The sequence below is a fragment of the Trachypithecus francoisi genome, unplaced genomic scaffold, assembly GCF_009764315.1.
Source record: "Trachypithecus francoisi isolate TF-2019V2 unplaced genomic scaffold, Tfra_2.0 Lachesis_group21, whole genome shotgun sequence".
In the NCBI taxonomy this organism is placed as follows: domain Eukaryota; kingdom Metazoa; phylum Chordata; class Mammalia; order Primates; family Cercopithecidae; genus Trachypithecus; species Trachypithecus francoisi.
The window spans coordinates 51,084,208-51,110,523 of NW_022681467.1; positions in this window are offsets into that span (position 1 = coordinate 51,084,208).

Genomic DNA, 26,316 nt, shown 5'->3' on the forward strand with positions numbered 1-26,316 from the left:
AAACAGAGATGGGAGATGAATAGTTTCCCAAAGGATAGCCTGATTGTTGTTGCCAGAAAACAGAACAAAATATACCCACACAGTTTTCTACTACATAACACAAACAGGGGGAGATAGCTTTGCTGCCTAATTAGGGTCTCATGGTGACTTTGCCCTAAAAAAAAAAAAAAAAAAACTCTGTGGCCCAGGGGCTGATCATTAGAATTTCTCATCTAAAATCCTCATTTTTGACTGCAGCAGGAGACATTTGGTCTCTATGATAATGACTTGTGCCAACCCAACTCATAGGGACTACATAAACTGAATGCTGACTTCTTAACTGTCGGTAAGAAAAATAACTTCCTAGATGAGCATAAAATTTGAGCTACATTGACCAGCTCCTTTTATAAAGCTAAATAGATACCAGGGAAGAGAAATTAAAACCAGCAGGACATTAGTTGAGCATGGAATCAGACTCAGGGTAATTAGTTAAATAAAAACATTCTGTGACGTATACCCATTATTGCTCAATATATGTATTGCAGTGGCAGTAATATACCTGTTTAGAAGTCTGTCATTCAGATAGGCTTGTAGGCATACTCTGACACACCCCCAGTGGAGTTCTGGGTGACTATTGCTACATTGCTGATTCCAGACACTATATTTTCACAAGGACCATTTCCTTCCATTGACACCTTATTTAATTAAATAGTCTCCATTTGCATTAACAGTTCATTAATGATTAGTATATCTTGATTTAATTAGGCAAAGTGTCAGAAATCTCAGCCTACGTGTTGATTGCAGCAAGTGTTTAACCACTTATCAGAACTTTCTATATAATTCCAAAGCTGAGGAATATTTCTGTAACAGGATAAGCTATTTAAAACCAGTATGGTAGACAGAAAATACTTCCTGGCTGTCTGAATGAACAGAGCTTTGTCTTTCTTCCTGGATTTTCTTTTCTTCTGCTTGACATTTTGCAAGTCACATTGGTGAAATATATCAATTAGGAATGTTCTCTTTGTATGTTGAAACAAGTGCAAAATGGCTTTTAAAAACATGATCATTTGTGACCTTATTTTATATGGTTTTAAACCTACGTGAAGTCACAAGACTAGTACAAGAAACATTCCTTTACCCTTTACTCGATTGACCAATTATTTACATTTTGCTCCACTAGACCCATCATTCTCTTTCTATAGAGTAAGTTAAAGACACTGCCTTTTCCCCTAGATCCTTCAGTGCGTATTTTCTGAAAATAGGAACAGTTCTTACATAGCAATAGTATGATGATCAAAATCAGGAAATTTAACATTGATAAATTACTATTATGTAATCAACAGCCTATTTAATGTTTTGACTGCCCTAATAAATCCTTAAGCTATTTTTTCCTGGTTGAGGACACATTCGGTATCATGCAATGGGTTCAGGTTTCAGTTCTTTTTAGAATTCTTTATTGCTGAACAGTCTCATTGCCTTTCTTTGTCATTGCTGACCTTGCCATTTTGGAAGAGGACAAGCTAGTTTATTTTGTAGAATGTCACTCAATTTGGGTTTTTCTTATTTTCTGCATAGATTATGCATTTTTGTACATTTCCTCGTGTCTTGTTTATTGCGTCATGTTAGGATGCCCATGATATTCGTTTGTTTCACTTTTGACAGCACCTGAATATTGGTTAAGAAGGTGTCAAGATTATGCAGAGTCCAACACATTTCTCCACTATAAAGTTGTGTTTCTTTCTGTTTATAATGAGTAAGTAATTCGAGGAGAGATTTTTCTTAAATGGTGTATACAACCTATTTCTAATATCCATTTTATCTCCTACTTCTTCCATATGTTTTGTCAAAAAAGGGCACACATTCTTAGCCCAGTTGACAGATGAGTGAACAGAAACGAAAGAAAATGCCTAACAAATGTTAGAACTCAATCACCGCATTCTTGTTTCAAGTTCATTATGTGACATTTAGCTTCCCCAACTCGTATTCTTACAAAATCCTGGTCATCTGCTTAATTTTTTAAGCACAAAGTAGATTTAGAACAACTTTGAAATCATAGAAAAACCTGGAAAAAAAACTTGACTCCGTCACTTTTTAGATTTGTAATCTTTGGTAAGGTTTAAAAATTCTGAATCTCAGCTTCTTTCTCTGTAAAATGAAGATAATGATATCCAACTTTCAATGTTGCTTTGAGGTTAAATGAGATAATGTGTTTTCCTTCAGGCATTCACACAGCATCTTGAATCAATAGATGCATGTTCTTTCTCTCTTGATCCTTTCAGTTTTTTGTTTTTTTTTTTCAATGAATAGTGTTTGCCAAGCTCTATACAAGGAGGATATACCCATGCGAAAACCCAGCGTTTGGTTAAATGGAAAGGGAGATGACATTCACTGGCAAAGTAAAGTTTTGGGCCTTGTACATATCTGGCAGAAGAGATTTTTAAACAGAAGAAACAAGAAGTGCAAGGGCCTCAAGTGGTCATGTTCTTGACACAAGCGAAGTAGAGTAAGGAGGTCAGGATGGCTAGAGCAGAGTAAGTGGGCTGAAAGTGAAAAGGATGAGATCAGAGGTGGCCTGGGACCAGATTATACAGGCCAGTGTCAGAATTGAAGTTTTATTCTAAGGGAAGTAAAAGGTTGTAGGTTTTGAGACAGAGGAGTGAATTGTTTTTACTTATATTTTAAATGTATTTCTGTTGTGAGCTGAATTGTGTCCCCCCAAAAGATATGTATGAATTCTAACCTCCAGTACCTGTGAATGTGACCTTATTTGGAAATAGGATCCTTGCAGATGTTCCCAAGTTATGATGAGCTCATGCTAGATTAGAAAGGAGCCCAATACAATATAACTGGCGTCCATGTAAGAAGAGGGAAATTTGAACACAGAGAGGAAGGCCATATAAGGAAGTACTCAAATTGGAGTGACACATCTACAGTAGAAGCAACATTGATGATTGCCCACAACCACTAGAAGCTGGAAGAGGCAAGAAAGCATTCTTCCTTAGAACCTTCAGAGGGAGCAGGGCCCCACCTGCACGATTCTGGACTTTTCGATTGTGGAACTGTGAGGGAATTTATTTTTGTTGTTTTAAGCCACCAAGTTTGCACTCATTTGGAAATTAACTGCTTCATAAAGTGATGTGAAGATTGCGGAGGACAAGTGTGCGAGCAAGAGGCCACTACATTTCTAGACAAGAGACAATGACATGGACAGAGGCAATAGAGATGGAGATGCAAGTCAGGGTCAGATCCTAGTTGAGTTTTGCAGGTAGAGAAAGCTGTCTTTGGCATTTGATTCAGTGACCCAAACCAGGGACCCTTTCCAGAGTGAAAGAGGCTGCTATTAACAAATCACAGCAAAGACAGATGTAATCTAGGGTGTGTAATCAGTGCATTGACTAACGGAATATAAAAACAGAAAAGATAGAGAGGAGTCAACAATGATGCCAAGATTTTGCCTGAACTACTGAATGAACATGGCTAACCATGTATGAGATGAGGAAGATCATAGGACGAACAGGTGTACTGGAAAAATTATAAATTGGGTGTGGGGTTTGTTAAAATTTGAGATGTCCACTAGAAACAAAAGTAGATATTTGAGTAAGTAAAGGAGCCAGAGCCCACAGGGAAAAGTCAAGTGCAAATATGTAAATGTAGCTTGCCACTTCATAATGGTATTTAAATCCCAGAGACTATGTGAAACCTAAAAACCTAGAGTATGAAAAGTAGAGACAGTAATGAGTCCTTCCATATTCTCGTAATAATTACTGATTGCCAAAGAGTGGTCAGTATCTGTGCTCATATCTGTTGATTATTTGAAGATGAAAACATAAACTGTGTTAACCAAATCATACATTTGAAATAGGGAGAAATCAATTTATTAAGTCAGTAATGCATCACATTACAGTACGGAGCAACTATTCCACTTATGTGTTAAACATGTGGATTGCTGCACCTCAATCCATGGATTCTGCTTCCATTACTCTGGGGTGAGGTCCAGAATTCTCACTTTGTAAAAAGCAAGAGAAGAGATTCTGACACAGAGACTTTGTAGACCCTTATTTGATAAATCTGTCTCGTTAAACTTTCTCTTGTAGTATTCACACGCAATTCATGTGTTTTCTACATGCAAATTTTGTGTATCTTAAACTGCTAAAACAATAGCAGCTCTCTGGATACAGAGAACAGACTCAGGATGATAGATATGTGTGGAAATGATGTCAGTCTTTCTGAATTTGTAAATTTATTTTGAACGGAAAAGCTACAGTTCAACAGATGAATGGGGCAGAGTTAGGTGAAAAGAGTTAAAAGGATGAGACCCACCTTCTCCTCAGCTGTGCTCAGCGTCAGGCATTCCCCCTATTCATTCTACACACTTTGAAAGCAGCTTAGAACTACCCAGCCTGGAACCCTCCAAGCCATGCCTCTCATTTCCTTTCCCCATCTGCTTCTTGTGCCTTTTTGAGACATGTTCACTCTATTTACCTAGAGCTCTAGGAACTCCAGGTTGACGACTAATCAGAAAGGCAGCATGACTCCCCCTAAGCTGGGCCTATCTGTAATTGGCTTTTTTTTACATTAATATAAATCCTAGGGAAAATATATTGGAAATGCTACCGCAGAGTATCTACAACTTCAATTACTTTAAAATGCTCTTAATACTCCCAATTAGCTAATTAGAGTCTGTGTGTGATTGAGGAATGTTGGAGGTTAAAACACCTTTTAAACTCTGGAGGTACCAGCGAAAATGAAAGCATTTCTGATTAGAGTCTAGAATTGTGCCTTCCTTCTTATAATAATAATTGTAGAAGTAGCATTTTCTGAAAAGACAAAATAATTTTGGAACCTGTTTTTCACTTTATAGATTTCCATCACTCGTTATTCGGTTATGTGCATTATTCATACTCACTAAAGACAGATGTAGCATTGATATAGTTACAAAGTCTTGTTTCCACTTTCAGTTTTCTTCTTTCTGGGTATGGTACAGGGAAAACTTGCCCATGTTTCAGTTGTTCTGCTTTTTTCAAATTTTTGTGTGTATAATTTTCCAAATGAGACAACTTTTTGGCAGGCCAAAGTAAAAAGGTAGAAAATTTTAATCATAAAACAAATAATGGGTATTTTTAGTAAACTCTACAATGTCACATATTATTTGGCTTCAGGGTTTCAACTAATTGTGATTAATCTTTCTAAGAACCTTAGGTGGCTTAACCAGGATTAGTGCAAATCAAGTTACACCGCATAACTTACATGTATGTTTGCAAAATTACTCAATATAAAAGCGGGTTAGCATCACACATGATTATGTACTTCAGTGGGAGTAGGACATTATACAGGTTGGGGAAATAGACCTATAAGGGCAAGTTGAGTTTCCTGGAACCAAATTTCACATTTATTACACTGGTATATTAGCATCCTGTATAGATTTTCATCTCTGGTGGCTGTAGTGCCAGCCTGTACGCTTTACCCCACCAATCTCTTTATCTGTTGTGACTTTCCCCTAAATTCACATATTTAGGATGCTACCAAGTCTGGGCTGCCTCTGCCACCAGAAAGGTGGCATTGGAAGCTCTACTCCTAAAATGATTGTAGAAAAACAGTTGTTTACATTCAGGAACTCGGGCGTCTTTTGCCCCTGCTCATCTTAGAAACAGAGGGGTAGTTGCCCATTTCTGGGTGAGATGAGCCTTGGAGTTGAACCAGGAATCACAAAGGGAATGAGTCAGGTACCCTCTCACCTTCCTTCAAGCTACCAGGTTTTCTATTTCTCAACAGCAGAGAATGGTTTTATGTCAATTGGCAAGTGTTTTTCCTTTTATCTGGCAATCAGTGGGAAGTTTATTTTATTTTCTCTGTGTTGTGCCTCGTTAAATTCATTTGTTTTTTTAATGAAATGTATGGAGAAGTCACATCCCTGCCAGCCATATGACATCTTAGAGGGGATTCTCCCGCTTGGTCTTAACATATTATGATCCTGTATAAAGGATTTCTGAGGCATTCAAATAATTCAGCTCATTAAAGGAAGTACTGATCTAGTAAGGGAATTCTTTTCCGAAAACAAGCACATTGAAGTGGAAACATGATATAGGAATTATCCAGGCCAGTCAGTGCATGTCGCAGAGGAGACTTCAGGCTTCTGAATTTTTCTGGAATTGCTCCTGTGAGGTATGTGTGTACATATATGGCAAAGGTTTTACTTCTTCCCTTTCAGGGTTTTTGTTGTTGTTGTTTTTGTTGTTGTTATTGTTGGCTGAGTCTGAAAAAAGGTTAAATTAAGATCCACAAAAGACAAGCATACAAATTTATTTAATGCAGGTTTTACATGGCAATGGGGACTTCACAAGGAAATGAAGACCTAAAGAAGCAGTTAGAGTAAAAAACTTAGATACTGAATTGTAGCAATAGTAGGAAACTGTAAAAATGTGATAAGGAAAAGGAGCTTGGGTTAGGGTCATTCACTGGGTAGAGAAGTGACTAAGATGGTAAGGGTTAGTTCACAAGGTTTGTTGGCACAGATTTCTCTCTGCTTCAGCTTCACGTACTTGATGATAAGAATGTTACTCTCCTTTTAGTATGTGGAGAACATCCTTTACATGGGAATTCCATCTCCTGCTTTTAGAAAATGGAATGAAGTTCAGAGAAGATTTCTATGCCTTCTGTTTTCTCTCTTTTTATTTAGGTGCCTTTAACTCAAGGCACCTAAATAAGTTCTGTGATTGATATGTATGCGTATGTATGTGTATATGCATATGTGTGTGTATATATATATATATATATATAAAACAGAAGAAAAATATATATGTATCACAGAAAAATATATATATATATGTTTCCCTCATATATACAAAATGTGTGTGTGTGTGTTCTGAATTGTATTGGTTTCATATTTTAGATTTTGTCACTGTTTTTATTCCCAGATCTTCCATTGTTTATATGAAGATAACATTTTCTTCTCCTAAAGAGGATAGATCATAAATGCTATTTAGGATAGGTAAGAGGAAAGGGAGTGATGAAGGCAAGTTAGATGGAGGAGGGAGACAGAGAACATCTTAGGGAAGAAAGTCAACAAATCGTACAGGAACATGAGAGCAGAAGACCACTGGGGGATGGGTATGTAGTCCACTTGACTAGAAAATAGTATTCAGTACATAAAAAATAAGAAAATTGAGATTAATTGCGGTCAAATTATAGAAGGATGAAATCACGATGACTTCAAAGGAACCTTAAGTAAAGCAAGGAAAAATATTAATTATAGTGAAGAGCAGGATAAAGGTTAAATACATTCTTAATGAGCTCATTGTTGGGTCTTTTAAGGCTGAAAGGATATGTGAAAATAAACATGGTAGATGCAAAGTGAACCCAAAGAAGGCGTTATTATGGGAGATCATTTCTGAAATTGAGACTATTGAGTATAAAGATAATCCCCATTTATGTGGAAGTGGAACGAAAATAGCACAATTGGACTAAGATAGAGATATTTGTTTCCATACTTACATTTCATGTTAATACTTCTCGAAATGTGATGTATAAAGAAATGAATAGCATCTGATTGCAATGGAAAATTGGACATGGAGTGGCAATGCAGAGGGAAGAATATATTTTGTTGTAAATAATGTAATTTCAAAATTTCAAGGAATCTATTTATAAACCTTTCATCTCTTTTATTACCTCCACTACCTGCTACACCATTAGGATATCTTTTCAATAAAAAATAATAATAACTCTGGAGGGTAATTGAGTTAATATCAAAGGGAAGTGCTTCGAGCTGTTAAGAAAGGCTCTCTACAACACCAACCTATTATTACTAATGATTGCAATAATAATGATAAAGAACCGCATAGGTAGTGAGTCTGTGCCTTGTCTTTGAAAGGGAGGAGAAAGGAAAGAGTCAGGGTGTTAACATTCCCAGTAGCACGACAGAGTAGGAAAGTAGATGCTGGTAGGTGGGCAATTTTTCCTAGTAGCTGAAATTTACTTCTTGTATTCTTGGACACAGAGAATCTTCAGTGACAATTAACAAAAATGTAATGGGAGGAACCCAAATGCCCACTAAATGTGAAAGTTTGAGTGCTGTGCTGGGACACACTGTCAGTGTTAGACAATGCCGTTGTGACAATGGGCCTTATTTTGCACTTACTTACGTCACCCATCTGTTGGTTGTACTCAAGATCAGAACAAGAGAGTGAGTGGGCAGACTTCTCTTTCTTATTTAAAGCACAAGCAATTTGCCATTCCTCATTTGTGACTTAATGTGTGTTTTAGGGAAATTGCTCCAGTAGAAAACAACAAAGAGGGGAAGGAGAGAGCGAGTCTTGGAGATAATCAATGGTGTAGCATAAACAGGGAGAACTGGTGAAGATGTTCAGTCGGAAGGCCGACCCTTCATACACGTATTTTTTAAAAATTGTGGTACACCTTGACTTATACCAGGATGGAAAAACAAAATAGACTGAGACTTTTTTTCTGAACACAAATTTATTATCTTAAAACAATTGAAATCTGGCACAAAGATGATGGGTTAGTACTGGTTCCTTTTTCCTCACATTATTTGAATAGTATCTGTATTGTGAGCTAGACTAAGCTACTCAGATACAAGTCCTAGAGAATGTCATTATCAAGTACAGTATAATTCTGATTTCCTTTTAAAATCTGCTTGATCACTTGCCGTAAGTGCCTATTTCTGTGTTCCTCTGTGGTTCCTCATTAAACCACATCCTCTTTGAAAGCAGGGGCATGTTTATCCTATTATCATGGTATCTGACACAGTGTCTAGCACATATAAGACAAAAGAAAATATTTAAAAGGAGGAAAGAGGAATTTAGAGGGATGTTTCAGCACATGGCTCATATTATGATCAGGTTGATGATGTATAGTAGCATCTAAGATGACAACACAAGTGATTGGTACCTTGGGAACCCTGTGTGAAATCTCATGGTTCTCAAAAAAGCCACACTGTGGCCAAGTATGCGTGTGTTGCAAGGCAAGAAGAGAGGCAGAAGGCTTCCTATCAACAACATATGGTGGCCAGAGGATTCCAGACATCCAAGTATTATTCAACTGATTTATGTCTATGCAATGGCCAGGACCAGCCAGAGAGCATGATGACCTCCGAGTTTGAATATTTGGAATAAGGCTTAAAACTATATCAGGGAGGGTTAATTTCTCCAGTCTGCCATTGGAGACAGTTAAGGATTAGACACATCAGTTTCTAAGAAACTTGGATGTTCTTACTCCAACCACATCATCCGTGAAGACTGAAGGCAAAACACACACTGATGAAAAGTTCCTATCAGCCTGGACTAATGGATAAATGCAGGTTGACATTCTGGTATCAGACTCTTATTTTCCTGTAAACTCCATGCATAGCACCTCTAGATAACAGAGTGATCTTCCCAGAGATATCTTATTGTGAAGTCTCTCTTCTATGAAAACTCTTTAGCAAAGGTGTTGATGGGATAGTTCTCCATCATAAGATGTGATTTCTCCTGAATTTACTTTGCTCATAGGTGCTTTCTCTACTGTTTGCAGTGGCGGAGCCTGAGGTGGAAGGCTGAATCCCAGCTGCTTTTATAAGAGCTAACTTTTACCTAGAACAAGAGAATCACTGTTTTTGAGCCCCACAAGACTCTAACTTAGAGAAGGAAAAGAGAAGATGTGAAAAAAAAAAAAAATGCAGCTGACTTAGAAGTTAAAAGGAAGGGGAAATGTGTTTTGAGATCTTTGTTGTTGTTTGTTTCTTTTTTGAGATAGAGTGTCACTCTGTTACCCAGGCTGGAGTGCAGTGGTGTGATCTCAGTTCACTGCAACCTCCACCTCCTGGGTTCAAATGATTCTCAAGCCTCAGCCTCCCCAGTAGCTGGGATTACAGGCATATGCCACCATACCTGGCTAATTTTTAAATTTTTACTTGTAACAGGGTTTTACCATGTTGGCCAGGCTGTTCTCGAACTCCTGACCTTAAGTGATCCATCTGCCTTGGCCTCCCAAAGTGCTGGGATTGCAGGTGTAAGCCACCATGCCTGTCCTAATATGTCTTTTAAGTGGAGATGTCCCCAGCCAAAGGAGAATCAAATTTCTTATTTCTCTTATCCTGTGAGACCATGGAGCCTTCTTCTTTCTATCTACCTCTTTTTTATAAAATATATTGCTTCCTTAAATATTCAACTATTAATAATACGGCGAGGGTACCTCTTATGCACTGTGACCATTGCTTGCCACCTCTCCTTAGGGAAGCACAACTTGTCTCCTCTCTCAGATATTCCACACAAAGGGATATGTCTACTTCTTCCTCCTTCTTCTAACCAGATTTGTTACAAGTGGGTGGTGAGAGGACTGGGCTCTGTTTTGTACAATAACAAAGAAACTAAAGGAAAAGAATGAATGTACAAACAAATAAATCCTCAGCTATCATCTACTCTTTTTGTATTCTTCATAGACTAAATAATGTTCATTTATTCATCCATTCTTTCATCTTTTCAATAAAAAATGTTGTTGAGTGTGTGGTATGAAAACGCACTGCTCAGAGGGATGGGGATACAGGCAATAAGCTTACCTGCATAAGCTTCCATTCTAAAGGGAAGAAAAATATGCCAAATATATAAACAATAAACACGATGGTCATGGCTGTTTCCTTTGTCCCCTAGAAAAGGAAGGTCCTCCCCTATCTTACCTCCAGAGATTTATTACTGCCTAAACCCTATAATCATCCTTCTAGACTTATTTTAGAGAATACTGTTGGTTGGTGGGTTGGTTGGTTGGTTGGTTGGTTTGTTTTCACTGCAAAGCAAAAGAATGAACCAGAATATAATTAAATACATACATACATGCATACATGCAGTAGACTCAGTCTCACCTGCATTTAGGTGTGGCCCAGTGAGTAAATTCTGATCATCAGGGAAAGGGTCAAATTGTTTTGTGCAACTTATTGATCACACCTTCAAAGTGAAAGTGTATTTTCTTCCGAGGCCTGGAATATGGACATAGTGGTGCACCGTTTTGGGCTATGTGCATGGGGGTAAAATCCTATGAATGATGAAGAAAGAATATAGAAAGAGCTTGGCTCCCTAACAGGGATCACCATATCATCTTTTGATTGCTTATTCTTCTACAACTACATGTGGGAGAAATAAATAGGTTCTTGTTCAAGTCATTGTTATTTTGGGTTCCCAATATGCAGCTGAACATACCCTAACTAACACATACGCTCCTGCCCTGCATGACTCTACTGCATGGACCTCTTTTCAACCTCTCTGAAATCACAAAATATTAGAAGTGGGGAATACCACAGAATCACTATTCATGGTTTTCAACAAATGTACACAGAAGTAGTGACTCTGCAGTGATCATGTAGAACCAGTTTTCTCTCATCTCCATATCCACCTGCATTTTGATTTACAGCTGTCCCTCAGTGTCTATGGGGCATTAGTTCAAGGTCCGCTTCCACCCCAGACACCAAAATTCACGGATGCTCAAGTCCTTTTTATAAAATGGTATAGTCTTTGCATATAACCTACACACATCCTCTCATACACTTTAGATCATCACTAGATAACTTATACAGAATATAGTGTAAATGCTATGTAAATAATTGTTACATTGTATTTTTAAGACTTGTATTATTTTTATTGTTGTTTTCAATTTTTAAAAAATAAATTCAATCTGAGATTGGTTGAATTCGTGGATGTGAAGTCTGCAGATAATGAGGGCCAACTATATATAATTTCTGCGAACTCTCCATGCATAAGTTATCCATCTGCTTGTGTCACTCCTCTTCTTCACATCAAAAAGCTGTGCATGTATGAAACAACTGTGATTCCCCAAATCAGTCCAAAGACACACAGACGAGCACCCTAGAAATGCTGACCAAGAAAAACGTGAATTTGCGGTACACAATTTTGCTAAATCTAAAACCTTGGAAAGATAAATCAGGATTTGTCTCTGATTCTTCCCTCTCATTCTCAACATAAAATCCGTTAGCAAGTACTCTTGAATATAACTTCACATATGTTCTGAATCTACCTTCTGCTCTCCATTTAAACTACTGACATCCTAGTTCAAGTCACCACTGTCTCTATCATGAACAACAACAATTGTGTCGAGTCATCCACCTGCTTTTCTGTTCTTTCCTTCTCTAGTCCCTTTGCACAAAGCTGCAAGAATAGATATGATGGTAACTTAAATTTGATTATGCAACTTTCCTGCTTAAAATCTTCTACTGGTTTTTCATCTCACTTGTTGCACAACTCAGGCCCCCTTGCCATGACCTGTAAGCCCTATCTATATGATCAAGCTGCTGTCCCACTCTCAGTCTTATCCCATACAACTTACTCTCTAGATCACTCTGTCCAGTCATACCGAGTGTCATACTCTTCTTTGAGTTCTTGAAGTTCATAACCATCCTACAGACTGAGTTTGCTACAGTTTCTTCTGATTTAAAATTTTTTCTTTAGGTCATCATATGGCTGCCTCCTTACCTTTCAGATCTCAGCTTTTCTAAGAAGAACCTTCACTGACTATTCAAGTGCCCTCCCAGTCCCAGTCACTATCACATTTCCTGTTTTGTTTTGTTTTGTTTTTTTTCCCAGCATTTATGCTAACTTATATGTTTGTTGCCTGTCTTTTCTGATGATAAGGTGACATCTTTGGAGTTAAGCCTGTGAGTATCTCATTCCCATCTATATTCAAAGTATCCAGAGGAAATCTTACAACAGAAGAGGTGCTCAGTAAATACATGTTGAATTTTTAAAGTGAATGAGTGGATTGATTAATTAATTAATTGGAGAACACTAACCTGAGATAGATTAGCCTGCCAGATGATTAAATCTGAAGACATTTCTGCTGGGTCACTTGATGGTTAATAAACAATGACAACAACCACAATCAATTGTAAAACAAAGGTATAAAACAAATTAATAATTGAAAGTATTTTAGCCAATTGTACTGCAAATTAATAAACAAAAAATCAACAGATACTAAAATTCAATAACTACAATTTTATCTAATTTAATTACTGCTTGCTTCTTCTATTATAAGACACTTATTTCCTGGACTGAGAGCCATTTTCAACTCTATCGGCTACTACTAGCTTTACTCAGGTGACCCATTCAGCAGTCTCTTCCACCCACAGCAATGCTCTCCCCAGAATCCTACTACCATTGGCTTCAGTAGAAATACCTGTGACACACAGGGCTGCAATTACAGCCATTTGTCTCTCAACAGTAAGAAGAACAGCTATCTTTTTACATGGGGTCCCCAACATTTCCAAGATGGTTTCTTTTATTCCTCTCTAGAAATGTGAATGCCATCTCAAGCTCACAATAGAAGCAGCACCGATAAAGTCTACTCTTGTCAGTCTCACAAACAGCCTCATTATTTGGTGACTGCAAACATGGTTTGAAGTCATTGCTCCTGCCAATCTGAAGGCTTCGAATGCTGCAGCAGAGTGATTGAAAATCCAAGATTACAGGCAAAGGGGATGAGGAGTTGTTTATAGCTCTTGCTCATCCACTAAAAGCCCCCGGCCAGAAGCAGCTCTCTGTTTGAAGGAAAGTTTCTTCCACAGCTGAAAATAAATGGGTTTTGGGGGAAGCGCAGGGCTTGTGGGGGAGGAAGCAGGCCTTGCAGGCCTGAGGAAAGCATGGGGGGCAGTGATGATACTAGCAGTCGTTCCTCCACCGGGGAGGTCTCTGTGTGACAGCCATCAAAGCTGGGAGCACTAATGTTTAGCTGCCTCTCCCATTATGAGGTGGGGTTAGTTATGCCATTGCAGAAACAAACCTCTCCACATTGGGTCTTGCTGTAATTGGTAATTGTATTAATGTCATATTTGATGATAGAGCCCTGTTTTACCTGACACCATGCATCACTGGAAGGGAAGGTGCCAGGATTCCAGTGGAATATACTACGTTGTAAAGACCTTAGCTAGGTTACTAAAGCCTCTTGACTAAAGCTAGGTTTGGTATATTGTTTTAAACACCAAACTATTCTTGAATTATGGTTTCAGATAAAGAGAAGAAAACAGAACAAACGTCCTCAGTTCTGTATTTCTCTCCTTCTCAATATTCAGCATACAGACATACTCATTCGTTCAACTATTAGAAATTATAAATTGAATGCTTTCTGTGCACCACACAGGTTTGCTGATGGTTATACCAAACAGCAAAAGTAATTCTATGGCATAACCCCTGTGCTTTGCTACCTCAGATTTCCATGGGGAAAAGCAACTAATCATAATGGAATGTGATAAGTCCTATAATGTAAGTAAATGTCTAGGTTTTGAAAGACCAGCAGTTGTGGTGATTTGTTGCGCTGTTAACTTTGGAGAAGATATGACAAAAAGTAGAAACCACAAAAGTAAGTATAATGAATTTTCCAGGTTTAGATAGGGGATGGAGGAATTGACCAAGTGGTTTTACTAATCTCGGATAGATGACAGATAGATAGATAGACCTTTAGAGATTATTAGCTCTGAGAGTGGAAGTGTAGGCAAACTCTTTGAGGAATGTAGTGAAATTTCTAAACATTGTCCCCCAAGAAAGCAATGCACATAAACAAACAACACAGTTTTGCACACAGTTCCAAGAAATTCATCACAGAGCAGCTGCAAGTTTGTAATACAGGAAACCTTTAGCCTGAATTTCCTTTGCTTCCTTGCATCTTTAAAGCAGTGTTTCTCAAGGTAAAAGCTTTAAGCTAACTATATTAGAAACATCTGAGCTCTTTGCTGAAAATGCAGATTTCAGGCCTATCTCACACTCTTCATTGTAACAATTGTGTGATTCTTGTTCAGTGAAGTCTTTCAAAGCTCCCAAGAAATTCTGGTGGCCACGCTCTAAAACCCAGCACATTTCACACTTATTTGGACTCACTGCAAACCCCAACACCCCAGCTTTTAAACTCGGGGAGTTGCGCAGCTGCATCTGCTGAGAGGCCCAAAGAGTGTCACTCACAGAAAATTGCCTAGTTAGAAAATCCCAATGATCATTCCCTCTTAAAAGATACATGCATTAAATTTCAGCTTGTGATAGGAAGCTGTCTTTCTGCCTACCTGCTTCCCATGGGTTTGTCTTATCTGCTCGAAAAAATGGAAATCTCTTGGCCTGTTGGGCCGTAACTCCCCATTTTGCATCTCTCAGGTGGCTGGGCACATGGTATATGCTAATGAGTGTTTTTTAGTTAGTTATAGAGTGAGTGTTTTTGCTTCCTTTTCCTTTAACACAGCTGGCTAGCCTCTGTCATTCTGTCAGGATCCAAATGGTTTTTATTTGTCCTGTTTTGCATTTTGTGTTAGGATGGTCTTGTCACACTCCCATGTCTACAGTCATCTGGTTTGTTTTATTAAGGAATGTTTTGTTAGATTTATTCTCAGCGCCTCTGTTCTCTCCCTTACCTCCTCACAGTCCTTTCACAGAAAGCCCTTTGTGTTGAACAAACAGACTCTAATCTGTACATCTCCCTCCAGACTCCAGCGGGGCTGCCAGGTGAGCATCTCAACACCAGCTGGAACAGCCGTTTGAGCGGTCTTGAGCAGCAGGCAGTGATTGTGCGCAGTTCTCTTGTCTGATGGGCCCTGGGTCCAGCACGCTCAGGGAGGAAGCCACAAGTGCAAATGTTCGCTAACCGGCTGGAAGTCCTAAAAGCAGCTGCCTGCTGATTGATGATAACTTGTATAATGACACCAAGTGTTCAAACACTGCCAGGCAGGAATGAGACCCTGTGAACTCCCCTATGCAATCCCTTGCTAGTTGGCCGAATCCTTATCTTCCAGTATACAGGCAACAAAGACAGCAAGAGCCAGAAGGTATCTGATCCAAGGATGCCTGTTACAACACTGATTTTAACACATAGGATGGGTGAGGGAGTGACTGGATGCTTTCCACTTGTACAATTTTTAAGAAAATTCCACACAGGGGCTCAGCACGAACATGGAGCCTATGTACTGGAATATCAAGATCAAATGTATTGGTATTTTTATGCTTTATGGATAACGGTGGAATTGATATGAAACTAGTGGAACTGGCTTCTAGAAAATATTTCTTAAAGAGACTTTCTCTCTTCTAATGGCCCTAAGATTGTCAGGAAGCCACATTTCTGTGCATTACTTTACCACAGAATTTGGCCCAATAGTATAAAAATAAAATTTTTTAATAAAGGTGCATGGTCTTTGACATTAAAATGGCCTGCCAAAGTGGTTCAGAATGGCAATCTACAAACAAAGACTAGCAATAAGCAATCTTTTGCGTTGATATCTCTCAAGTCACTCTATTTCATCCATATTCATTGCTACCAATTTAGTTGAAACACTTGCCACTTCTGTGGTCACCCTTTTCAATGGAGCTTAACTGACTGACTTCCCTACTCTCTTATTGTAACATATTTTTCACACAGTAGTGAGATCTCCCAAAGTCATAACGAATCAGGTAATTTTTCTTATTAACTTTCTTTGGTTGCATTCGAGAGAAATGCCCAAACTCTCTGTTACAGAAGAGAGAGGGTTCAACATGACCCCATTTCTCTCCAGATGCAGCTAAAACTACTCGAAAAGGATTCCCCAAGCTTCAACATGGCTAGGTTTCTGTCTACATATTATCAAACTAAATAACAGAGATTTTCTAAAAGAAAATATATTTATGTTGGGAATAGAGCATTGCAATGTGTATATGTGTGCCATAGTAAACTGTGTGCTTATTCAAGGAGGTATAGGATGACAAAGGTTTACAAAAAAATAAGGAAGAGTACATAATTGTTTTGACATAATTATTCTTGGTGACAAAGATCAACAAACAACCCCATCAAAAAGTAGGAGAAGGACATGAACAGACACTTCTCAAAAGAAGACATTTATGCGGCCAACAAACATATGAAAAAAAAAAAAAAAGCTCGTCATCTCTGGTCATTAGAGAAATGTACATCAAAACCACAATGCAATACCATCTCATGCCAGTTAGAATGGTGATCATTAAAATGTCAGCAAACAACAGATACTGGAGAGGATGTGGAGAAATAGGAATGCTTTTTTACTGTTAGTGGGAGTGTAAATTAGTTCAACCATTGTGGAAGACAGTGTGGCGATTCCTCAAGGATCTAGAACCAGAAATACCATTTGAGCCAGCAATCCCATTACTGGGTATATATCCAAAGGATTATAAATCATTCTACTATAAAGACACATGCACACGTATGTTTATTGCAGCTGTATTCACAATAGCAAAGATTTGGAACCAACCCAAATGTCCATCAATGATAGACTGGATGAAGAAAATGTGGCACATACACACCATGGAATACTAGGCAGCCATAAAAAAGGATGAGTTCATATCCTTTGCAGGAACATGGACGAAGCTGGAAATCATCATTCTCAGCAAACTAACACAAGAACAGAAAACCAAAAACCACATGTTCTCATTCATAAGTGGGAGTTGAGCAATGAGAACACACAGACACAGGGATGGGAACACCACATACCAGGGCCTGTCAGAGGGGTGGGGCTAGGGTAGGGATAGCATTAGAAGAAATACCTAATGTAGATGATGGGTTGATGGGTGCAGCAAACCACCATGGCACATGTATACCTATGTAACAAGCCTTCACGTTCTGCACATATATCCCAGAACTTAAAGTATAATAAAAGAAAATGATTTTAGTAAAATAGCATTGTGAGGCTTATTTTAACTGCAGATTAAAGAAAACCTGCCTGAATGTTTGAAACATGGAATATGTTTAATAAATGGTCAATATTAGGATGGGTAGACAGTTGATGATGGCACTGATTACAAGACAGGTAAGAAAAAAGTACAGATAGTCAAGCTCTAGAATAAAAAATATAGTATGTGCAGTTCACAACTCAGAACAGAAAACATATTGTTTTACCTTTGGTTTTGATTTTCATTTTCAAGTATCAGCAATTGGGTTTTTAAATTCACTTTCTTATAGAGGTGTGCCACAAGCTGATTAAATATATTTAGTAGTTGTGGTCTCAGGAGTTGATTTAAAGTAGTGAAATATACACCATTTAAAATGTTTGGTGTCAAGACAGCATTTAAATCCTCAGACCAATTAAGTTTAATTATCGAGTGAGTGGTAATACTCTTCTTCAACAATGTGAAGGTTAAATTAAAATTTGTTTTCAAACTAGCAGGTAACACCTACTAATTGTCAATCAGTCAAATGTTTATTTGAGGAACTGCTTGGAAAAAAATAGAGATTAAAAAATATTAGCTTGAAGCTAATCTTCTCTAATATTATAAGCATTATACTTGGATTCTGAAAAGATCTTTCTTTTTAAACCAGTACTGTGGCAAATCTAAAACAGACCTTTCTGAAACTTGTAAATAAGGTCTAGCAAAGGTTTCAAACCTATGTGACTTGGAGATAACAAAGAGACTTGAAATTCCAGAGACCTCCCATCCATAGCTGGGTGACTGACAAGAATCTCACTATTCTCTCTCACTATATTAAAAATACATAATGATTTATCCTGCTTGACAAGAGCTTTTGTGCGGCATTACAAAAGGTAAACACAGCACACAGCTACAGAGATAAACGGAGGGGAAAACCTTACAATGGCAGTCAACAAAGAAAATAATCTTGTTGGGTATAAAAATTACTGAGTAAATAGACACAGAGAACAATATATGAAGAACATTTTAAGCTTCACCCACAGTGCTACAAAAATACATGCACTGAGCTAAAACTTTGCTCACTGGGGTACCAATGACGTCAAAGGTGCGGTGCATTATGGAAATAAGACACCAGAAATATCTGAGAATATCCCCATTTTCTGATGATCACTAATTAGGGAGTAGGCTCAACTGGATGCTCAATTATATTTTTTAATGAAGGCATGTAACAAATTACAAAGAATAGTGTAACATTTACTTGTGAAACTTGCCATCCTATTCATTATCCACATAGAGTTCTCTTGAATTGTCTTGCCCCTGCTCTCTCCCTTCTTAAGAATCAGCATAGTGCTTCGAGATTTATTAGTACTGATATGTATCAGTTTCGTGCAAACAATCTACAACTTTATTTTAAAGAAAAATAACTATGTGGCTGTACGTCTAGTCTATACACTCCTGAGTGTGCTAAACTGTTTCAATTATTATAGTTTATATAAACATAACAAATTTGAGAAATTTATACAATTCTTTCCATTTTTTAAAATTTTTTCACATTTGGGAAAAAAAACGAGCCTTAGAGAATATAAACAACTTGCCAAGGTCATTTTCTACAATATCAAGCTCATATCAAGTGCAAATATGCAAGAATACACTCAGTTTAGAGGATAAGTGCATGCTATTTCATTAGCCATAAAATACACTATATAGGTGTTTCTATTTCTCTAGAAAACAGAATGATCAATTAAGGAATTTTTTAAGTTTGAAAAATTAGAAAGCGTGTGTTATATGTTACATATAAGTACTCCATCATAGCAATGTTACTGACCACAGTGAAATGGAGAATAGAGAGTATTACTTGACTATTTTGTACTGTAAAGTATTCATTTTATGATTCTTATGTATTCTAGTCCATAATTAAGTAGAATTGTTTACCATTCAAAAATACATATTTTGACACGAAGGACTATGGTATAGCAACTCCTATTCCCAAATATATCCCACTATTAAATTACGTTGGTGGCTTTCTGTGTTCATATAATCAACTTTTACTCACAGATCCTCAACTGTGTATGTTAAAATGTTTTAAAATCAATAAAGGCAATTTAAGAAGTCACCAGTTGTTGGCAAATGAAATGAAAATGATAAATTCTTGTAGGGCATAATTTTTGACAGATTGTAAAAAAATTTTATACTAGTTGTTTTAATATTGTCTTCTGACTTAATTTTCCCTACATTCCCCCTACAAAAAGGAATTTTTAGGGTGGATTTTATTACAAAGATGCATCGATGTCTACCAAACTATATATCCATAAATCATTCCTCTCTGCATACATAAGTTTATAAAATGTATATATGAGCATTTTATGTGAGCATGCATATGTTCATAGCCTATGTAATTTCACCACATCCTCTGTAAACTATCAGTCTCCTTTCTAGTGAGGTCAAACAAAATATATGTTCAAAGTACATATGAAATCACGATTCCTCATTAAAATGTAAAACATTGATTTTAAATTCAGGTGGCTACTCTTCTTCTGAAGGAAATTCCAAAAAAGTCACAAAAACAAGGAAAAAGAGAACATGAGTTAGTTTTCTTGTTATGAAATTATACTTACCAAACCATAACTTTCAAACAATGTCCCCACTTTCAGAATCACAATTCAGGGTGCTAAATAGGCATCACAAGATGAATACTAAAATAACAAGTCCTTTTGAATTTCTCTACCCATTCACCGTCCTCATCAATTTTTCAGTGCTTAAAATTCTATTATTTAACATTCTCGTCTTTGTTTAAAGAGTAATTCGTATCCAGATGCCTCTGGATTTGACGAGGTTGATAGAGGTAGTAAGGAGAACACAGTTCTTAGCAGATTGTCTACACATATTAAGATGTCTACACAAGGATCTTAAATTGTAAGTGTATTTCTTTTGACTAAAAATATATTACCTCAAAGTAGAACCATGTTTCTCAGCCTTGGCACTACTGACATTTTAGAATATATATATAGATTATATTACATATTATATACATAATTATATACATAATATATATTATATATATTTTCAATTTATTTTGGTGGGGGGGCTCTCCTGTACGTCATGGTGTGTCTAGCAGCCACTCTGGTCTCTACCTGCTAGATGCCAGTAGCAAACTTTCCCTTGAGTCTCCTACTCCTACATGGCCAGCAAGTTGTGACAACTAAAAAAGCTCTCCAGACGTTGTCCATTGTTCACTGGAGACAGATAGCTCCTGGAGGGCAATTCTCCCCCACTGAGATCGATAAAGTAGAGTCTTGATAGGAAACAAGGAAACACTTCCTCACTAGAATTTAAGCATCTGGTGGGCAGGAGGTTTGTATTGTTCAAATCATAAACCCAGCATTTAGAACAGTGCCTTCCATATAGCAAGTAACTGATAAATACTTGTCAAAATAAGTGAATGATGAAAATGTCCAAAACAAATGATGTTTGGATCATAAAATAGGATACACTGTTAAAAGGTACATATTTTTAATGTATTGATTATGTTTATTAATATGACTAGATTTTCATAAAATATCAAGTGAAAAAAGCTGATCATAAAAAGTATGTCTAATTTATTCCCATTTTGTGGTAGTAAAAATTATGTATCTTGAAGTATATGCAAAGATCGTGGTTGTACTAGGTAGCAGAATTGCATATTATTTTTATATTTTGCTTAAGTTCAATTATACTTTATTATGTGCAATGTTTTATAATGTAATATTTAGTTGATTTAGTTGTTAGTTTACAGAAGATATACTAAAGAACAGAGTAGGTCCAGTACAACAAAGAAAATCCTTTCCTAATTCCACATTCTGCATAACAATGAGTTCTAAACATCCTGGACTGCTGGCCCAAAAGGAATTAACTGTTCTCTGAGAAAGCTGCTCTAGATAATGCCCCAATTCTAAAAATTCTTGTCTATGTGCTCAGAAGTGTCCTCAGTACTATGGAGACCCGGGGAAAAAATAGTTCAGAGTCCCAGTGATGAACAACAAGTTTAAAATCTAATTGGAAACATGAGACCTTTACACATGACTCTGTGAAAACAACATGAAAAAGTATATAATGAGATGTTAAATTTTATGTTGTTAACTCTGCTTTAGGACTTTATGCAAGAGAGGTACCAAGGAATTAGTGCACTTGGGTAGATGGGATTTGTGCTGAATCATTAAGGTTGAATGAGACTCAGGTAAAAAAAAGAAAAAAAAATTGGGCATCCCCAAAATGGATAAAAGACAAACAAACATGGTGAGTAAAGGCACAAAGAGAAAAGGTGAAGACAGGTAGAAGGCATCAAAGATGCTGATCTCATTAGAACAAGGCGGTAAAGACAACTTATCAACAGAGGTGCAACTGGCACATAGGAAGGACTATTCTCTATTAAGTAACAATGCTCTAGGCATGAATAAAGCTTTTCATACCTTTATCCCCCTGCACCAAATGGCAGAAGAACCAGTCTTTAGTAAAGGCAGTTGTACACAGTCTCCCTTCAGGATATCAGGCACCAGTAGTTTTTACAAGTTTACTCTGTTTCTCAATGACCCTGAATAACATTCAACTTTTATCACAAGGAACCACCCTATATACTCCCAAGTGTTACTACTATTGGGTGGTAGGGTTATACTGCCCCAGTTGAAAACTGCCAAGTCCCTAGGATCTATTGTCTGATGGTTGGGGCTGGATCTGCATTTCCTTCACTTTCCATTCAATTTCATGTGATTTCTGAGCAAGGTGTGAGCCTCACTGCCGGGTGTGGGGCAGACTCTGCAGTGAAACAGTTTGAATTGGAATCTAGGTTCCCCAACTTGTGGGATGCATAAGTTTAGGCACGTTATTCTATACATCTAAGTCTCAGTTTTTCCATCTAGAAGATAAGGCAACGTACTAAGAACTCCATGTCTTACAACCAAAGAGAGGGGTTTTGGTGAATGAATGTGTTCTGGGTTGAATTGTGTCCCCCTAAAAATATATGTTGAAGTCTTAACCCTGAGTACCTAAGAATGTGACTTTATTTGGAAATAGGGTCTTTGCAGATAGATATAATCAAGTTGAAGGGAAATCATAGTGGATTAGGGTGGGTCCTAATTCAACACAACTGCTGTCATTATAAGAAAGAGGAAATTTGAACACAGAGGCACACAGGAAGGATGCCACATAACAAAGACGGAGACCGGACTTACGCAGCAGAAAGCCAAGGAACACCAGAGATTGCCAGCAAATCACCAGAAGCTAGGAAGAGGCAGGCAAGGATTACCTACAGCTTTCAAAATTATGGTTCTGATGATGCTGATTTTAGACTTCTAACCTCTAGAAGTGTCGGACAATAAGTTTCTGTTGTTTTCAACCACACAGTTTGGGGTACATTGTTACAGCAGCTCTACAAAACTAATACAGAATACATTTTAAAACCTAGTGAACGCTGAGTAAGATCCATAGTCTAATTAATTTCATTGTGCCAATTAATATAATGCATTCCAGTTATGTAAGATATCATCATTGGAGGAAGCTGAGTGATAAGTACCAAGACTTCTTTGTCCTATTTCTGTAGCTGTGTGTGAGTCTACAATTATTTCGAAGTAAAAAGTTAAAAAATGGGACTACTAAGAAACATCAATAAGATAATGCATGTAAATTATTTTATTTATTAAACTACTCAACCAATATTGCTGGTATTAATTTTAGAATCAATAGATTTTTAGCCATACTAGAGAATCCAAAGGCTTGGTGTTTTAGAATCATAAGAAATACTGATTATGAAACTACTGTAAATTATTTGGCCTTTTTTTGACTTTCAGATATAAGAAACAGCATATGGCAACAGATGCTGTGCACCTAGCTAACAATCAATGAACTGCAAATTTTCCACTTGGTATCATCTATCCAGCTCTCATGAAGTTGACCTTCCAGCTACAGCTCATACAGTTGATTCTTTGTGGGTCCATGACTTTCTTGGACCTTGCTTGGTGAGGTTAAGAATTTGCATATATTTCTCCTGGCTTTCCCTGATGGTGATTTGTTTTTCTGTTTCAATCACAGTGAGTCCGCAGTGATAAAGCCAGTACAGAAGGCCAATGTAGCCATGTCTAAAGTTGACGTTCTCACTCATAAGAAAACGTGCAGGTCTTATGCCTCATAGTTATGTGTGTCGATTGAAAATTATGGTGTCCACTTTGTATGGGAATGTCTGAAACAGTGTGTGGAGTTATGATATAATCTTGATATTTTAGAAAAATGATCTTTTCAGCATTAAGCTACTTTCTACTAGGTATTCGTGGATTCCTTTTGATTTGAGTACTTCTTGAATTACAGCCAATATTCTGTCTTTTACTGGCAGAATATCTACTAGCCATGCTGCAGGGAATGAAGAACAGCAGTTAGCAGAATACAGCAGGCAGGGAAGTGGCAGTCCACCCAATGCCCCAGGTTTTGTTCATTCATTCATTCATCCAATCAAAGAATACGTATTAAACATGTTTAATGTGTCAAGCTTTAGAACTGAGTTAGCACCGTGAATAAGGCAGTCAAAGTAGCCATTCTCATGATGCTTATTTATATACGCAGGTTGGGGAAACAGATAATAAACAAATAAGCAAATAGGTTAGTGATCATTTTAGATATTAATTGATATTTAAAAAGTAAAAGAAGTAAAGTGATGTTTAAGTGGAAGAATAATGAGTAGGGTAAAGGTGTGTTCACAGGAGAGACTCAATGGGGAGGTGATTCTTGGGCTGAGACCTGGGTGAGGAGGAATCAGCCACACTGAAACCAATGCCAAATATGCCAAGCGGGAGAAACAGAAACTGCCAGGGGACCTGGGACACTTAGGAGACAAACAGAAGGCCATGTGACTCAAATCCAAGGGGCAAAGGCAAAGTTAAATGTGACTAATTCAGAGTTAGTGGGGAAGCAGATTACACGAGGCCTAGGAGGTGATTGACTGAAGTTGGATTTGATTCTCATGCAATCAAAGACTTTTGGATGGTTTTAAAATGAAAGAAGGGAACCAAAGATCCTGAAGATAAGGAAAAACATGGAGATTCCAAGGAGAGTATTCTTTCCTAGGGAGATTTCAGCTTATGATTTCTATAAATAAAATATGTTTCAAGCAATTCAGGTATCTGCTTGGCTCTTACACATATCACTTATGAAGATCCTAATGCGCAATGATTAAGAAAACAGAATCTTAACCTATTCAGTGACCAGGTATTAACCTAAACTTTACAGGAATGTGATGTTGGGCAAATTAGCTTATATTTAGGCTTCAGTTCCCTAGTCTCTAAAATTGAGGCCTCCCTAAGATATGCTATTAACCCAGAGCTTAGAACCTCATAATCACATATTAAATGTTAGTGATTTTGATAATGCTACTGTCATCATAATCAACAACCTGATAGAATCTATTTGAGCTTTGTACATAGTACTTGCAAGACCTGTTATTGCAGGTAGGGACCATATTTATCTTTTAATCACTGTTTTTCCCAATGCTTGGCAAAGTTATTTGCACATTGTAGACACTCCATAAATATTTGTTACATAATTAATGAAAAGAGGAAATCAGATGCTCAAGAAATGTTTAATGAATTACTTAGCTGAATCCTTTACCTGTTGATTTCCAGTTATGTGTAGGTCATGGGTGCTGTTTCTCTGTATTTATTCCCATTTAGATGGCAATATTTTCAAGTTCCTTGGAATGAAACCATAATTTCTTGCATCAATTTTGAACATTCTATGAATGAGAAGGCTTAGGGTAAAAGGGAGGTTGAGGCTTGTCAAATACAGATTTTGTATCCATCTGGGTGAGACATTATCTTTTTGATAGAATGCATCTACTTGTACAGAACTATGGCTGAGTTGTGTAAAATACCCATACATATTTCATGTTATCTATAAGCCAAGGCTCCAAAATGAAAAATGAAGGGTGGGCTGTCAGACTCAGAAGGTGGGCAAACATTTTGATACAAAATCTGTCTACAATGAGAATTAATGTACCCAGAGTGAGGAAGATGTAGCAATAGCCCAAAGAAATCTTCTAAAAGAAAGGCCATATTCCAGTAGAGGTATTTACTTAAGGGCTAGAAGAAGAGAGATGTATGTTACTCACAATGTCGTATACATAGTAGCTATCCATTAAATCTTGCAGAATAGTCCAAACTATAGACATCAGCAGTAGAGAAATTCAAAGAACTTTGGTGACAAAAATAATAAAGAAAAGTATTATGTTGTGTTACAACAAGTATGTTTTAGAGATAAGACATTTTGAAATCAGGCTATTTGATTTGCAAGCTGTATTTCTTTGAGCAAAATACTTATTCATTCTGAATGAAGTTTTAGAGTGAATGTCTCTCAAAGAACCTAATAAGTCTTACCTTGTAAGGCTCTTACCAGTATTGCATTAGATAATGTGTAATATAAGCACATAGCAAGTATTCCACCTACGTTAGTTGTTGTTTCTGCTATTGTTATTATCTTTATTGTAAAATGTTTAGCAGTTTAGTCATAAACATGATATTCCACACAGAAGAGTGGATAAGAGATTTCCAATTTCAATAATGACAAAATAGTTGGTAGCATTTATCAGAATTATCCTTCCACCTGATAGAACCGTAAAACTAAATAAAATATATGAAGCAATAAATCTCATTTATCTCATTAACAAAAAAATGGGAAAATCATATAATCACCATAGATAAAGTACAAC